Genomic DNA, 17909 nt, shown 5'->3' on the forward strand with positions numbered 1-17909 from the left:
CGGATATCATTTTAGCACTATTCCCACTAAAAATTTATCAGGTACAATGAATAAAAGGTCTTCATCATTTTACAAGAGTGTATACTAACTGGGTTCGTTCCCCAGTGGAGTCGCCATTTATGTTAACACCCAGGTTGTTCCCTATGACTCCCAAGGGAATACGGCCGGGGTAACCACTAACCAGTCTTTGGATTGCAGCCTCTAGCCAATCTGTAATCAGAGAGGGCTCTCTCTTTAAAGTTTAGCTCTGTTTTGATAGTATTTTAGGCTAGCTATGATGTTCAAAGTTTTGTTTTTGAAATGTGTTTGGTGATGATTCCACTTAATATATATAGGTACTTACTAGCATGTCTTAGTCCATTGGGCATGGGGTCAGTGGTCCTTTGGTTTGTCTGCTACTGTGTGATACCTTAGTGATGCTGCAGAGCCAGATTTGTGTCTCAAGAAAAACGTTCATAATAGTTATTAAGTGGGTGTATCCAGTTTATGTGAGGCAATTAAGAATCTCACAGAAAACTGCTAAAGAAAAGACGGTAGGAATATCAATCTAGAAGCAATGAAGAATTTCTAGTTAACATTGACACATATAAAATTAATAGACACATGAGCAGCTAAGAATTCATGTATATCGTTAATTCTGAAAACTAACATTCACAGCAGTAAAAATTGAGCACAAGGTGTAGTAAAACAAATCCTGTACTATTCTTTTTCTTCACTGCTAGCTTAGTACAACATAAGTATGGTTTGATAAACACAAGAAGACAAGAAACAGAGATTGAGGAAAACTTGTTATTTCATCAGACAGCACAGGAATTCTGCATCAGCACATCTAGCATCATCCATACATCAAATACTTCAGGAAATCACTGAGCTGGTCCAGCCCTCTGTATTAGATAAAACTGAAAGTATACAATAGATTCTCCTTGGAGTCAAAAATCACCAACCCCTTATGCTTTACTAAGGGGAGTATTTATACAAAATTTACATGTAAAAATATCAAGAAAAGGAGTTAATGGCTCATAAATGTTATGCCAACTCCTGGAGCTTGGTAGCTGAGAAAGTAAAAGCTGTAGTAACTTTTTATTGCTTTAGCTGTCAAAAACAGTCAGAAATTGATGACTTGGTGGGTGTCGAAGTCGGCTGAGGCTAAGCTGTCCAAATATGCGCATTTGCTTATCCTTTAGGCTAGTTGTCATTGTCCTTATGCTGAGTCATCCTTTCAGCTGCCTTTATTTCTGACTTTGTCATGCTGTTTGTCTTGTAGTGACCTGGAGCTGGCAGTGGCCGAACAACAGAGGCTACCATGGAAAAATCTGAAGCATCGCTTGCCACCAATCCTCCTTAGGCATTTGATGTCTCCGAATTTTTATCAAGGTCTCATCGGCTTCTGTATACCTATAAAAGTTAGGAGGAGTTTCAAACAGATGATTTACCTCATTTTCAATGAAGAACAGGCCTTCAAGTTTTTCATACAAGCTCTATCCTGTGGGGGGCCCTGTTTGCTCAGATGTACTGCCAGATGCAATAATCTGATTTTCAATAGTGGTTGCCATTCTTTTGGCAAATTGATCTCGAGAGATCAGTCTTCCTGCACCACTTAGGAGGCTGGGCAGTCCCTTTGATTGTAGCACTGCCATCTTGACTTTATATTCCTCCACCTCAGCTTGTATCTCATAGCACTTCCTCTCCATAGTTTGTACATAGTTCCTGAGAGTTAGTACCTTCTTAGCAGTGAGGACAGCCTCGGTTCTGTTGGCAATGCCTATGGCTGCCAGTTCCTCCTTTTCTTGCCTGTTCAGGAAGTCTATCATCCTGTTGGCCTGTTCTGGCTTGTCTCCCAATGTTGTCTTGGCCTTATGGATTTTTTCTTGTGCTTGGCCCATTAAGTCCATCTGTTCATGTATTGTTTTGATTGACCTCCATTGTTGATTGATGGAATGGCCAATTTTGGCCCATAGAATCCTCTTTATGTCAGCCATGGCAGTCTCTAGATTCAGTTCCTTCTCTAAGGCCTTGATCTTGTCTTTTAGGGCCTTTATTTCTCTGCCCTGCTCCACTATAGTTACTTTTGACTTGTCATATTTGGCATCCAGTTCTGCCAATTTTTCCTTGGCCTTCTTTATTTCATTGGCCTGGAGCTCCATTTCTTTGATTGCCTTAGTCAATTATTCTATACTTGCACTAGCATCTGGAGCTCCTGCTGTTCCTGTTGCTTCTGTTGTGGGGGTCACTGCTGCCCCTAAAGTTGTTGTTGTTGTTGAAGTAGTTGGAGGAGCTTGGGAAGTGGATTCTCCCTGTTTATCTTGTAATGCTCCTTCCAGCTCTTTCTCCAAATCCATGATCCTCTGGTCTAGCTGCATTATGAGGTCTAATTGGTTGTCAACCTGTTTTTGCTTTTGAAGCTCTGTGGTTTGAGGGTGCTCTGTGGGCTGCAGCTTCAACCTCTTCTTTAATGCATTCAGGTCATCATCTTTCTTCATCATAAGGGCCTTCACACCCTTTGGATCACTAGGATCATGTCCTAGATCAATGATGATGTCCTCAAGAGACTTTATTCTATTGTCTTTGGCCAAGGAGGACATTCTCTCAAAATCTAACTGTGTGTTGGTGTTTTTCAGGGATTCTTTTAGCTCATGGGCCATGGTTGCCCTCTCCAACAAGGTTGCATAAACCATTTCTCCAGCTTGCTTGTGGAGTTCTATTTGGTCCATGGGATGGATGTCTTTGGCCATGACCTCCACCCTTGTCTTCACAAAATCTGCAGCTGACTTAGGCTGCGGTATTGTAGGCTTAAAGTGACTGAGGATTATTTTTTCCTCTTTAATGTCATACACAGACATTAGCCTTTCTTGCTGGGCTGGTGTTGCATCTATAAATTTCTTGTAGACCTCAGCCCTCAGCAGATCATTCTGAGATTTTATTTGTTTGAAAGAAGCCTTAGTGCTCTTGGGCTTCTTTCTCTGCTGGGAGGAGGAAGACACCTCCAAACCAAGTTGCAATCCTTGCTCCTGCTGAAAGGAGCTTGTCCCTGTGTGCTGGCTGCCCTCCCTGTTTTTCCTTGAGCTGTCAAGGAATTCTTCAGTGATGTCTTCTACCTCTGGGGAGTCTAGCCTTTGCCTTTTGGATCCTGGTTGTTGGGAGGATCCACTAATTGGAGTGGACTCTTCTCTATCTCTTTTCATACCCCTTTCTTCATGTGCTGGGGTCTGCAAACTTGGAGCAGTCAATGGCTCAGTCTGTGGAGGTGGAGTTTGCATTACTGGAGCTGCTGGTAGCTCCGTTTGTTGAGGAGCAGTCTGCTCTTGCTGCTGTTCTGTTTGTTGCCCTTGTTGGGGCTCTTGATGCTGCTCATTTGTAGGGGCAGGCTTTTCTTTCACTGTTTCCTCCTCTGCACCCATTATCCCTTTGCCTTTGTCTGCAGCTGGTGCGGCTGTGGAAGGTGCTTGTGTGACTGGTGCAGTCCTTGAGGCCGAGGTCCCTTCTCCTGTTGAATAAGGCCGCTTGAAAGGTACCTGCTGCACAGAGTCTAGGTCAATGGTTTTTTCAAGCTCCTTCATATTCTTTAGCATTATCTCTTCTTCAGTAGTATTACAAGGCAAACATCCTCATAGGCACATATTTTGGGAGCCTGTATGGACAGAGCTCACAGCCATAGACTCTGATGACTGTATGATCCTCATATAGGTACCAATCACCTATTTTACATTTTTTGGAAAGCTACAGAGCCTTCTGCATCTCAGTTGATATTCTGGGAGGAGGGGACCTCATCAATAGGCAAGAGACTGGATACACAAATTGGTCAACAAACTCACAATAGGAATAGGGTGAGTTTGTGACTTTGTGATAGACAGAGGTCCAGAAGATGACAGATCTTCTTTCCCCTCTATAATCCAGCCTTTTGATATAGCATGGAAAAGCCTCAGACTGATAGTACATAAAGAGGTGATAGATATAGGCCGAGTACTTGAAGACCCCCTGTCTATCCACTGCACCCAACTGATCATGGATTTTGTTAGCTATAAACTTGGCAAAGTTATATTTGCGGGCAGGGGGTTGGCCTGGGCTGTAAACAGCTAGTAATACTAGCATTGTCTCATCCACATGTTCGCTGGTTCTGTATCCCATCACATAAGCAATCATGTCCAGGAGTAATTTGCCTACTTCAGTGAAGTGGACATCTAAATAAGGAGGTGGCCCTGCAGGCTGGCACTCAGGTTTCATGAATGTCCTGGTGAGCTTTTGAATCTCCTCACTGGTCATCTTGGCACCAGTGTCCAGCAGATAGTTCATGGAGAATGGGATTAGCAGCTCTGTCTGATCAAAATGTAGCATTTTGTTGATGGACTCAGGATTAATGTAGAAGAGGATCCTCCCAGATGGGGTGCTAATGGCTCTGTGCTGCACATCATAGTTTTCAGCACATAGGCGAATGATTTCAGGAAACACATTTACAGAGGGGAGACAATAGTATGGCAGGTTGGACTCCCATATGCCATATGTATCATGACCATTCAGGTAGTCCTCTCTCAATTGCCTAAAGGTCTGCAGAAAGTCCCTGTTTCCCACATAGTCTTCAATAAGGTAGTCCTTGTCAGCAAGAGGTAAGGACTGCAGGTCTTTATTGGGCGGATTTAATGGAGCAAAACTAAGAGTTGTGGGTGTAGGGGCAGCCATTGTATGATCTGACTTTATATAAGGTGAGTGCAATTGTTTGCAAAGTTCTTCAGAGCTTAAATGATAGGCCAACTGTAGACAGTGTCTGAAATGTTTTTTACAGTGGAAAAGCAGGCTTGTTTCTGCAGTTTTTGGTGAATTCACAGGGGTTGTGAATTGCTAGGGGTATGCGAGGTTATGTGAGGTCTACTTAGGAAAGCAGCTGCAGCTGGTCTACACCCGGCAAAAGGGAACAATGCCGGGCCCCTCGAGGACAAATTTAGAATTTTGGTCCGCGTTTTAACTGTTTTAGTGTTGAGTTATGGTTCTGGGGTAATGCAGGTTACCTTAGCTCACTTTTAGGTAGTAGATAGAGCTTGTATGGAATTTGACAAGTGCTTTAATGGTGAATTTACAGAGAAATGGTATGCATGGGCCAAATGGAATAATTACGGTGAATACCTGGACAAAAACGCTTGAAAAGCCTGCGGGCCGAACTGTGGAGGCACAAGGCAGCTGAGTTGATAAGCTCGGGCGGCACAAATTCGAATTTTGGAGGTTCAGGAACAATCTGGCGCGGAAGCAGCAACAAGATCTCTATGTATTTTCGCTCGAAAATGACACAAAACGGCTATTTCGGGCGTTAATAACGGCAATTTTGGCAAAAATGGGTTATTAGCGCTTTTCCGCCGATGACGTCAGCATGGCGCCACGGCGGGCCCAGGTACAGAGGTGACGTGGACGGTGAGGTGGCAGCCAGAGTAGCAGACGCGGTCACAGGGGAATGCGGTGGCAGACAGATGCGGTGGCCGACCACGTGGAGGGCCACGGGCGCGGGGGCGGGAGATGGTTCGACGTCATGATGACGTGTAGGTGACGTAGGAGGGACGGCGGTAACGGGGATGGTGGTAAGCGGTTTCCCCGCACCACCTTTGGGCAAAGGCGGTATCGGGGAGGGGGACTCCGAACAACCCCGCCGCCTGCCACGCGTCCCTTGTACGGGGCGGAAAACCACCGTTCCCCGGACGCTAAAGGTCGGGAGATCCGAAACTGAAAGTGCCCGCCCATCGTTGGATCGGGGGTGGCAGATGATGGACGGCTGGCGGGCCTTCCGACAGATCGTGCATGTTGGGGAGGGACCCGCCAGCATATTTAAAATATTTGATTTAATATTTGGGCGGAGAACTTTAGGTTTAGTGCTTTTTGTGGGTTTTTCGGGGCAAGGGTTAATCCAAGGGGGGAAAAAGGTTAAAAGATGGGTTTTAAGCAGAGGGAAGGGGTTCTTGTGGAATTTATTGAACAGAGGTGAGGTGATGGCTTAGGGAGAGGTTGTTACTCCAACCTGAGGTCAGAGCAATCCCATGACAGGGTTGACCATAGTCCCTGGTGGACTAATGTCTCCCTTAACAAACTTATTTAGCTATAGTGCTAAAGGGAGGATATTTATACAATGCTGGGGATTTGTACACCATGGTGTTATAATAGTAGGGGGAAGGAAAAAATAAGGGACTTAGATAATAGAAGTTAGGGGTTAATATGGATGGAAGAAGTGAATGAGGAGCGAAATCACTAAGTTTATGTGAAGATAACTTAGCTTAGGGAGTAGATCAAAATGAAAAGAATTTTAGACAGGAAATGTGGCTTATAAGGGAATAAGAACCCTCATAGAACCTCAAATTGTTCCATGAATCTCAACTGATGAAGGGATGTTAGTAATGAATCTGAAAGGGGAAAAATGGGAAGTTAGACATGCTTCTTTGCTTTGCTGCAACCTGATGGAGAAGAGGACCTTCTCAATCCATTGATATTCCTCTGCAACTATGCTATCAAACACACATTTGAAAGGAATGATATTTCTGCAACCCCATCTACTTACCCATCTATTTGCCTAGCATTTTTTGTTTCTTCATGGAGGGTGCACTTAGACTTGCAAACCCTTATTTGCCTTTTCTTTTCTCTTGGCCTTTTCTTTTGATTTCCTATCTAGAACTACCCTTATTGCTTCCAAGGTCCCAGATTAAGTAGTTGGTAACCTTAATTCTCTACCTAAGCTACTGGTCTGCCAAGATTAAACAGTTTGGACAAACTTCTTTCTCTATTCTACAACAAAAAATTGAAACATGGCATGGTCCAGATTAGGCTGTTGGACCATCCATCAAAATTTAGTTAACCTCACGCTATGTACACACATTGTTTTCTCTTGGAAATATGGGATCTTTGCGTCATCAAAGCAGAGCATATTTGGAACTTTCTTTGCCAATCATGAAATATGAAACCTATTGGTATAGGTAGCTAACAGTGGCTCCACATGGGGATGGTTTTTCCATTTGAAAGACCAAGAACAACAGGTCAGAATGCCTTGGCCCTTGACTGCTTTTACCAAAACTTGAAGTATGCTGCTTTGAAATGCCAAAATTGTGCTCTTCCCATCATGGTAAATGTGTGAACTTATTTGCCTTTTGCTGATACCTTATAACACTTGAGAAACTGCATTTTTACACAATTTGTTTTTTTAAAGAAAGCAATATATACACCTGGATATGTACAATGGAAACACAACTGTCCTCATGGATAGTAGTCAAAATAGTGCTTGAACATCCTGCCATTTACAGGACCTTCATTCAAATCAGTTTCATCAAGACTTTTGAGGAAATAAGTATTGTTTCCTTGCACTGCTTGAACAGCAAATGGTCTTGTCCAAAGGGAATCGAATTTTCCATCGTGGACAAAATAGATATAGGCCGAGTATCACAACTCCTGATGAGCTGTATCAAGCCTTTACTAACAGATGGGAGAAAAAGAAAGATCCTCTGCACATACTTGGCGAATATGACACTATCAAAAGAGGTCCCCAAGAGACTTTTTTGGAGTATTGTGCCAGATTCAACAATGTATATAACGCAATCCCACAAAATTTAAGACCTCCCCCTGATTTGGCCTTATACAAATTTCCTGATGGTTTTGATCCTGATATGGCCTACCAGTTGAAGGAGAGAGCTCCTGAAACCCTTGCAGATGCCCAGAAGGTTGTTGTCACAGTGGAGGCTAACCTGATTGCCAAAAGAAACAGAGCAAGGTTGGAAAAGAGAACCACCTTCAAAGAAGAACCCTCGGCCTTTGATAAAAAACTGGATGCAATACTCACTGGTATGAAGAGATTGGGAGATAGAGTGGAATCAGTTGAGAGAAAGTCATCATGGGAAGCACCACAAAACAACCCTCCTAGGAATCCAAATTTTAGGAGAACTCAAAATCCAAACGTTGGCAAGGCCAGTTCTGACCCAGACATAAGACCCCCTTTCCAAGAGAATTATGCTGAGACTTCCACAGCAAGTGAACCCAATGAAGATCCCCACATTAATCTAATGGGTTTGGATGGTGAAAGTCAAGTATTTTTAACACAAGAAGATCATGAGAATGATGAAATGAAGTTGTTCCAAACCAAATCAGGTGAGTCATTTGACTTTAAGCAAGGCTATGACACAGCTATTTATGAAGTCCATAAACAATACAAGCTAAGGAGTAGAACTGTAAATGTAACTCAGCCTGAAAAGACAAAGGACAGCCAGCAGCCCAAAAGAGCCATTGTCACAGAACCAGGTAACAAAACTGGTCCAAATACAGATGAGGTAACCGTTGAGGAAATATCTGAAACCTTTTCCTCAAAACAGCAGTCAGTAGATCCCTCACCCTTGAAGCCCAACCTAAGTAACACCTCTCAAGAAGTGAGTAAGAAGGACAAGCTTCCAGATCAAGATAAGAAACAAGAGGAGGACCTGGTTAGCAAGGAAAAGGCTGCCACTCACAACACCAAGATCCAATCTGATAGACCCTTTGACTTAGAAGCTGAAATTGGAAAATTGAAGGTAGTTATTCCCCTCTCAGAACTGGCCAAACATGACATTTATAGGCATTAAATCAAAAAGTCCCTTCAGCTAACTCGTAATAAAGATAATGTGAATGTGTTAGATGATACCCCAGAATTGCTTTTCGGTCCAGAAGTTGATGGAAAAGCAGCTGTTGCAGGTATTTTACCCTTTTATGTTAGTTTACATGTTCATGATAAGATATTACACAATGCAATGTTTGACTCAGGTGCCTATCACAATTTGATGCCTAAGTCAGTCATGGAAAGATTTAATCTAGACATTACAAGACCATATAAGGACCTACTCTCATTTGACTCCAGCCAAGTTAAGTTTCTAGGTCTCATAAAAGATCTCTGTGTCTCACTCGTCCAATATCCCAATAAAACAATCATGATGGATGTTGTAGTTGCTGACATCCCACCCAAATATGGATTGTTGTTATCAAGGTCATGGGGGGCTAAACTCCAAGGTTCCCTACAATTGGACATGTCATATGCAACCATCTCTGTCTTTGGGAAACCAAAAAGACTATACAGAGAAACACTTATGAAATACATGGTTAGCAGTGAAGAAAAACCTCAAAATTTTCCCATATATGCTGTTCATTCTGATATAGACTCATATATTATTTTCAATGATAATACAGGTCTTACAAATAATGATGGTGCAACCAAAACACTTGAGCAAGACCAGGATATTGATGGACAAACTACTACACAAGAAATAATGGTTAAACCATCACTAAACAAAACTGTTGTTCTAGAGATCAAGCAAATTCAATCAAGTGGTCAGACTGTCCTAGAAGACAAACGTGGTGAAAAACCAGAACTTCAACTTATGATCCCAGATCACAGGGAACTTATTAAATCTCCCCTAGAAAAAGAAAACCTATGGTTTCTTGAATTTGATGGGTCAGTAAACAAATTAGGGGCAGGAGCTGGAGTTTGGATACATAATAAACAACACAGTCATGCAGAGGGTCGAGCCTACAGACTAAATTTCAGATGCACCAATAACATGGCAGAATATGAAGCTCTTTTACTAGGCCTTAAACTAGTAAAGTCCCTACAAGCCATAAAAGTGTCAATTCTAGGGGACTCAGACCTAGTTATCCAACAAGTAAAGGGAAATTTTGTCACCAATGACAAAAGACTGAGATCTTATAGATCTGCTGATGCTGAAATGCTACAGTCCATCCAGTGAAGGACCATCTTACAGCTTCATTTCATCATTCTCATGATCTTCTTATGTTAAAAAGACTTGACTTTCACCATCCAAACCCATTAGATTAATGTGGGGATCTTCATTGGGTTCACTTGGTGTGGAAGTCTTAGCATAATTCTCTTGGAAAGGGGGTCTTATGTTTGGGTCAGAACTGGCCTTGCCAACGTTTGGATTTTGAGTTCTCCTAAAATTTGGATTCCTAGGAGGGTTGTTTTGTGGTGCTTCCCATGATGACTTTCTCTCAACTGATTCCACTCTATCTCCCAATCTCTTCATACCAGTGATTATTGCATCCAGTTTTTTATCAAAGGCCGAGGGTTCTTCTTTGAAGGTGGTTCTCTTTTCCAACCTTGCTCTGTTTCTTTTGGCAATCAGGTTAGCCTCCACTGTGACAACAACCTTCTGGGCATCTGCAAGGGTTTCAGGAGCTCTCTCCTTCAACTGGTAGGCCATATCAGGATCAAAACCATCAGGAAATTTGTATAAGGCCAAATCAGGCGAGGTCTTAAATTTTGTGGGATTGCGTTATATACATTGTTGAATCTGGCACAATACTCCAAAACAGTCTCTTGGGGACCTCTTTTGATAGTGTCATATTCGCCAAGTATGTGCAGAGGATCTTTCTTTTTCTCCCATCTGTTAGTAAAGGCTTGATACAGCTCATCAGGAGTTGTGATACTCGGCCTATATCTATTTTGTCCACAGTGGAAAATTTGATTCCCTTTGGACAGGACCATTTGCTGTTCAAGCAGTGCAAGGAAACAATACTTATTTCCTCAAAAGTCTTGATGAAACTGATTTAAATGAAGGTCCTGTAAATGGCAGGATGTTCAAGCACTATTTTGACTACTATCCATGAGGACAGTTGTGTTTCCATTGTACATATCCAGGTGTATATATTGCTTTCTTTAAAAAAAAAAATGTGTAAAAATGCAGTTTCTCAAGTGTTATAAGGTATCGGCAAAAGGCAAATAAGTTCACACATTTACCATGATGGGAAGAGCACAATTTTGGCATTTCAAAGCAGCATACTTCAAGTTTTGGTAAAAGCAGTCAAGGGCCAAGGCATTCTGACCTGTTGTTCTTGGTCTTTCAAATGGAAAAACCATCCCCATGTGGAGCCACTGTTAGCTACCTATACCAATAGGTTTCATATTTCATGATTGGCAAAGAAAGTTCCAAATATGCTCTGCTTTGATGACGCAAAGATCCCATATTTCCAAGAGAAAACAATGTGTGTACATAGCTTGAGGTTAACTAAATTTTGATGGATGGTCCAACAGCCTAATCCGGACCATGACATGTTTCAATTTTTTGTTGTAGAATAGAGAAAGAAGTCTGTCCAAACCGTTTAATCTTGGCAGACCAGTAGCTTAGGTAGAGAATTAAGGTTACCAACTGCTTAATCTGGGATCTTGGAAGAAATAAGGGTAGTTCTAGATAGGAAATCAAAAGAAAAGGCCAAGAGAAAAGAAAAGGCAAATAAGGGTCTGCAAGTCTAAGTGCACCCTCCATGAAGAAACAAAAAATGCTAGGCAAATAGATGGGTAAGCGGATGGGGTTGCAGAAATATCATTCCTTTCAAATGAGTGTTTGATAGCATAGTTGCAGAGGAATATCAATGGATTGAGAAGGTCCTCTTCTCCATCAAGTTGCAGCAAAGCAAAGAAGCATGTCTAACTTCCCATTTTTCCCCTTTCAGATTCATTACTAACATCCCTTCATCAGTTGAGATTCATGGAACAATTTGAGGTTCTATGAGGGTTCTTATTCCCTTATAAGCGACATTTCCTGTCTAAAATTCTTTTCATTTTGATCTACTCCCTAAGCTAAGTTATCTTCACATAAACTTAGTGATTTCGCTCCTCATTCACTTCTTCAATCCATATTAACCCCTAACTTCTATTATCTAAGTCCCTTATTTTTTCCTTCCCCCTACTATTATAACACCATGGTGTACAAATCCCCAGCATTGTATAAATATCCTCCCTTTAGCACTATAGCTAAATAAGTTTGTTAAGGGAGACATTAGTCCACCAGGGACTATGGTCAACCCTGTCATGGGATTGCTCTGACCTCAGGTTGGAGTAACAGCCTCTCCCTAAGCCATCACCTCACCTCTGTTCAATAAATTCCACAAGAACCCCTTCCCTCTGCTTAAAACCCATCTTTTAACCTTTTTTCCCCCCTTGGATTAACCCTTGCCCCGAAAAACCCACAAAAAGCACTAAACCTAAAGTTCTCCGCCCAAATATTAAATCAAATATTTTAAATATGCTAGCGGGTCCCTCCCCAACATGCACGATCCGTTGGAAGGCCCGCCAGCCGTCCATCATCTGCCACCCCCAATCCAACGATGGGCGAGCACTTTCAGTTTCGGATCTCCCGACCTTTAGCGTCCGGGGAACGGTGGTTTTCCGCCCCGTACAAGGGACGCGTGGCAGGCGGCGGGGTTGTTCGGAGCCCCTCTCCCCGATACCGCCTTTGCCCAAAGGTGGTGCGGGGAAACCGCTTACCACCATCCCCGTTACCGTCGTCCCTCCTACGTCACCTACACGTCATCATGACGTCGGACCATCTCCCGCCCCCGCGTCCGTGGCCCTCCACGTGGTCGGCCACCGCATCTGTCTGCCACCGTATTCCCCTGCCACCGCGTCTGCTACTCTGGCCGCCACCTCACCATCCATGTCACCTCTGTACCCGGGCCTGCCGTGACGCCATGCTGACGTCATCGGCGGAAAAGCGCCAATAACCCATTTTTGCCAAAATTGCCGTTATTAACGCCCGAAATAGCCGTTTTGTGTCATTTTCGAGCGAAAATACACAGAGCTCTTGTTGCTGCTTCCACGCCAGATTGTTCCTGAACCTCCAAAATTCGAATTTGTGCCGCCCGAGCTTATCAACTCAGCTGCCTTGTGCCTCCACAGTTTGGCCCGCAGGCTTTTCAAGCGTTTTTATCCAGGTATTGACCGTAATTCTTCCATTTGGCCCATGCATACCATTTCTCTGTAAATTCACCATTAAAGCACTTGTCAAATTCCATACAAGCTCTATCTACTACCTAAAAGTGAGCTAAGGTAACATGCATTACCCCAGAACCATAACTCAACACTAAAACAGTTAAAACGCGGACCAAAATTCTAAATTTGTCCTCGAGGGGCCCGGCATTGTTCCCTTTTGCCGGGTGTAGACCAGTTGCAGCTGCTTTCCTAAGTAGACCTCACATAGCCTCGCATACCCCTAGCAATTCACAACCCCTGTGAATTCACCAAAAACTGCAGAAACAAGCCTGCTTTTCCACTGTAAAAAACATTTCAGACACTGTCTACAGTTGGCCTATCATTTAAGCTCTGAAGAACTTTGCAAACAATTGCACTCACCTTATTCAAAGTCAGATCATACAATGGTTGCCCCTGCACCCACAGCTCTCATTGTTGCTCCATTAAATCCGCCCAATAAAGACCTGCAGTCCTTACCTCTTGCTGACAAGGACTACCTTATTGAAGACTATGTGGGAAACAGGGACTTTCTGCAGACCTTCAGGCAATTGAGAGAGGACTACCTGAATGGTCATGATACATATGGCATATGGGAGTCCAACCTGCCATACTATTCTCTCCCCTCTGTAAATGTGTTTCCTGAAATCATTCGCCTATGTGCTGAAAACTATGATGTGCAGCACAGAGCCATTAGCACCCCATCTCGGAGGATCCTCTTCTACATTAATCCTGAGTCCATCAACAAAATGCTACATTTTGATCAGATAGAGCTGCTAATCCCATTCTCCATGAACTATCTGCTGGACACTGGTGCCAAGATGACCAGTGAGGAGATTCAAAAGGTCACCAGGACATTCATGAAACCTGAGTGCCAGCCTACAGGGCCACCTCCTTATTTAGATGTCCACTTCACTGAAGTAGGCAGATTACTCCTGGACATGATTGCTTATGTGCTGGGATACAGAACCAACGAGCATGTGGATGAGACAATGCTAGTATTACTAGTTGTTTACAGCCCAGGCCAACCCCCTGCCCGCAAATATAACTTTGCCAAGTTTATAGCTAACAAAATCCATGATCAGTTGGGTGCAGTGGATAGACAGGGGTCTTCAAGTACTCGGCCTATATCTATCACCTTGATCCAGGTGGATGTTGGTGGCCACCCACCAACCCATTTGGACCCCCACAACTGTCTCTTTCAGTATTTTCAGTTTCCTTAATTGTAGCACAACTTACTATTTTTAGCAGTTTTTCGGGTCCTGAACTTCCGGAGCCGTTTTGAGGCCCTAAACGACGTTTTTTTGGGAATCTGGGGGCAACATGGGTCCATGGACCGATGTTGCCCTTCCCAAAGTGGTATTTCTCGGATAGATCTTTCTAACGAGCTATCGTACACGTCAAACGGCGATCGTATGCCAAAGTTACGACCCCGGGAAATTGATGTACCAATTTACCCAAACGGGGCCCACAATTTGGCGTTTCATCTTCTAGGGTTAGGTTTCAGGATGTGAAGGGTTTTCCATTGTTTCTCAACAATAAATAGGCCTTCGAGCCTCATTGTAACACAGTTCGGAACAGTTCAGAGGCATGTAGCCGCACATCTCTTCTCAGAGATAGCTACCATCGCCCTAGCTGGTTTATTTCCATTTCTGGTTGTAAGCAGATTTCAGTATTTTCCATTAATGAAATGAAGCATTATTTCCGCTGCATCTATGTGTTTATGGTTATTGCATCTCTGTATTTATGGTTATCTCTGTAATCTATTGCGTTCCTGTTTAAATCCGGATCAGTGGTATCAGAGCGGTCTGCTTTTTCTCTGTTTTTCTTTGCATGTCCCCAACGAGGTCGGGATATAAGGAGTTAGGGCTTGAACTGGTCGAACCTTTGCAAGACCAGCCTCGAAAATCCCGACGGCCTCCCATGGCGGATGAGAAGAAAGACGAGGGAGCAGGAGATCCTATCAAAATCTTGCTCGAAGAAGCGCTCGAGCGGCAAAGGAACGCGATGATGGATAGCTTTGCGCAGATCCTTCAGCGGCGACCCAGAGGCGACGCATCGACTTCCAACAGCGACTCTGGAAACGCCACACCGTTCAAGGTACAAGTTAATTTTGAAATCCCCATCTTCAAGGGTCAAATAGACGCAGATGCCGTAGATAAATGGTTAAATCTGCTAGATGGGTATTTTTCTGTTCACGAATTTTCAAGTTGGGAAAAGATTGTTTTTGCTCTTCTCAAAGCAGCCCCCCACGTCAAGGACTGGTGGGAAACCTACTGCGAGCAGAAGGATGAAAGTACAGGCTCACTGTTTTCAGCCGCAGCCACTTGGAATGACTTCCGGGATGCCATCAAGGAGCAGTACTACCCTGTCGGAAGCTATGAGGACAAATACATCAAATGGACCACACTGCGGCAGGGACGAGACCAAGATGTGCCGGAGTTCACAAACATTTTTCATACCCTTCGCACACAGTTGGGTATCAAAGATTCTGAGCTGCATCTGGTGCTCAAATACCGTGGCTGCCTGCACAGATACATCCAGGAAGAGATGGTGTTCTTGAACATCTCCTCACTCAGCACAGCATACCGATACGCTGTCAAAATCGAGCAAAAGTTCAAACAGAAGAAGCGAGACTTTGGATCTGCAAATCCGAAGCCCAAAGGACAAAGCCAAGGCGGGGTGACCCAAGATAACCCGTCGAAGCCGCAAGAAAAGAACAACACCATGAAGCCGAAGAAGGACACAGGGAAGTGGTGTGAGTTCCACAAGAGTCCCACTCATAACACAAGTGAGTGTCGGACCAAGCAGTCGCTGGTGGCTGAGTTGAAGGTTTCCGAATCAGATGCATGTTCCGATCCTGAGCCAGAACCCGACAAGGGGAATGGCAAAGGGAAGCAGATCATTGATGCGAATCCTAGTGCCACTGTTGCCACCGCCAAGATCAAGAAAAATGAGCCCGAAGATCCAGAGGAGGGGGAGCGTCTTTTCCACTCACAGATGTGGGTGAAGGGTTCACCGCTACGATTCATTGTCGACAGTGGTAGCCAAAAGAACCTCGTTTCAGCAGAGGTCGTGAAGCGGTTGGGCCTACCGACTACACCACACCCACAGCCGTACAGTATCGGGTGGCTTCATGAAGGACGAGATCTGAAAGTTCGCCAGCAGTGCCGCCTTCCATACAGCATCAAGCCCTTCACATACGAGGTATTGTGTGATGTTACACCTCTGGATGTTTGTGATGTACTATTAGGCCAGCCATACTTGTGGAGGCGACATGCTGTGTATGAGTCCAGGCCTCGTGCTGTCATTATTTCTTTGAATAATTCATTATACAGGATACCAGAGGTAGCCCCACCTACTACCACATCCTTGATCACTACCAAGAAAGGCAGCAAGCTCATATCACAGACCAGGAAATTATCTGTCTGGTTCACTCTCAAAATAAGGGGAAGATCGTTGCTACATCCATGACCCCTGCAAAGGGTTCCTACACGCAGCAGCAACAACAAAGGGATACAATCATGACAGAACACAGGAACAAATTCTCCTCACCCACAGGGGTACCACATAAGTTTCAGGTGGGCAACAAAGTTTGGTTACATCTGCAGAAAGAACGCCTTACAAGAGCCCATCAGAAGCTCCGACCACTCCGACATGGTCCTCACAGCAGTACCAAGGCTATGGGAAACAATGCTTTGAAGCACAGCATTCCTCCATTCCTTCGTTTGCACCGAGTGTTCAATGTGGATCATCGTCGACCATGCTTCCCACCATCACTGGACACATCAGAGATTGCAGGACAAGTTCAGCAGATGGAGGAACTCAACGCAATGGGGACCATTGCTTCCTAAGGGGGGAGGAATGATCCAGGTGGATGTTGGTGGCCACCCACCAACCCATTTGGACCCCCACAATTGTCTCTTTCAGTATTTTCAGTTTCCTTAATTGTAGCACAACTTACTATTTTTAGCAGTTTTTCGGGTCCTGAACTTCCGGAGCCGTTTTGAGGCCCTAAACGACGTTTTTTTGGGAATCTGGGGGCAACATGGGTCCATGGACCATGTTGGGTCCATGGACCATGTTGCCCTTCCCAAAGTGGTAGTTCTTGGATAGATCTTTCTAACGAGCTATCGTACGCGTCAAACGGAGATCGTATGCCAAAGTTACGACCCCGGGAAATTGATGTACCAATTTACCCAAACGGGACCCACAATTTGGCGTTTCATCTTCTAGGGTTAGGTTTTGGGATGTGAAGGGTTTTCCATTGTTTCTCAACAATAAATAGGCCTTCGAGCCTCATTGTAACACAGTTCGGAACAGTTCAAAGGCATGTAGCCGCACATCTCTTCTCAGAGATAGCTACCATCGCCCTAGCTGGTTTATTTCCATTTCTGGTTGTAAGCAGATTTCAGTATTTTCCATTAATGAAATGAAGCATTATTTCCGCTGCATCTATGTGTTTATGGTTATTGCATCTCTGAATTTATGGTTATCTCTGTAATCTATTGCGTTCCTGTTTAAATCCGGATCACACCTCTTTATGTACTATCAGTCTGAGGCTTTTCCATGCTATATCAAAAGGCTGGATTATAGAGGGGAAAGAAGATCTGTCATCTTCTGGACCTCTGTCTATCACAAAGTCACAAACTCACCCTATTCCTATTGTGAGTTTGTTGACCAATTTGTGTATCCAGTCTCTTGCCTATTGATGAGGTCCCCTCCTCCCAGAATATCAACTGAGATGCAGAAGGCTCTGCAGCTTTCCAAAAAATGTAAAATAGGTGATTGGTACCTATATGAGGATCATACAGTCATCAGAGTCTATGGATGTGAGCTCTGTCCATACAGGCTCCCAAAATATGTGCCTATGAGGATGTTTGCCTTGTAATACTACTGAAGAAGAGATAATGCTAAAGAATATGAAGGAGCTTGAAAAAACCATTGACCTAGACTCTGTGCAGCAGGTACCTTTCAAGCGGCCTTATTCAACAGGAGAAGGGACCTCGACCTCAAGGACTGCACCAGTCACACAAGCACCTTCCACAGCCGCACCAGCTGCAGAAAAAGGCAAAGGGATAATGGGTGCAGAGGAGGAAACAGTGAAAGAAAAGCCTGCCCCTGCAAATGAGCAGCATCAAGAGCCCCAACAAGGGCAGCAAACAGA

The 17909-nt window shown here is 44.0% G+C and overlaps 1 long non-coding RNA gene across 2 annotated transcripts in view; it reads right to left on the reverse strand.

The window, feature by feature from the left end:
* Positions 1 to 17909, reverse strand: part of LOC149262879 (uncharacterized) — a 74646-nt gene that overhangs the window by 44962 nt on the left and 11775 nt on the right. The gene's annotated exons all lie outside the window — the stretch shown is intronic.

This window comes from Pinus tabuliformis, chromosome 6 (genome assembly GCF_031772625.1).
Source record: "Pinus tabuliformis cultivar Carrire ecotype Pingquan chromosome 6, CPIR1, whole genome shotgun sequence".
Lineage (NCBI taxonomy): Eukaryota > Viridiplantae > Streptophyta > Pinopsida > Pinales > Pinaceae > Pinus > Pinus tabuliformis.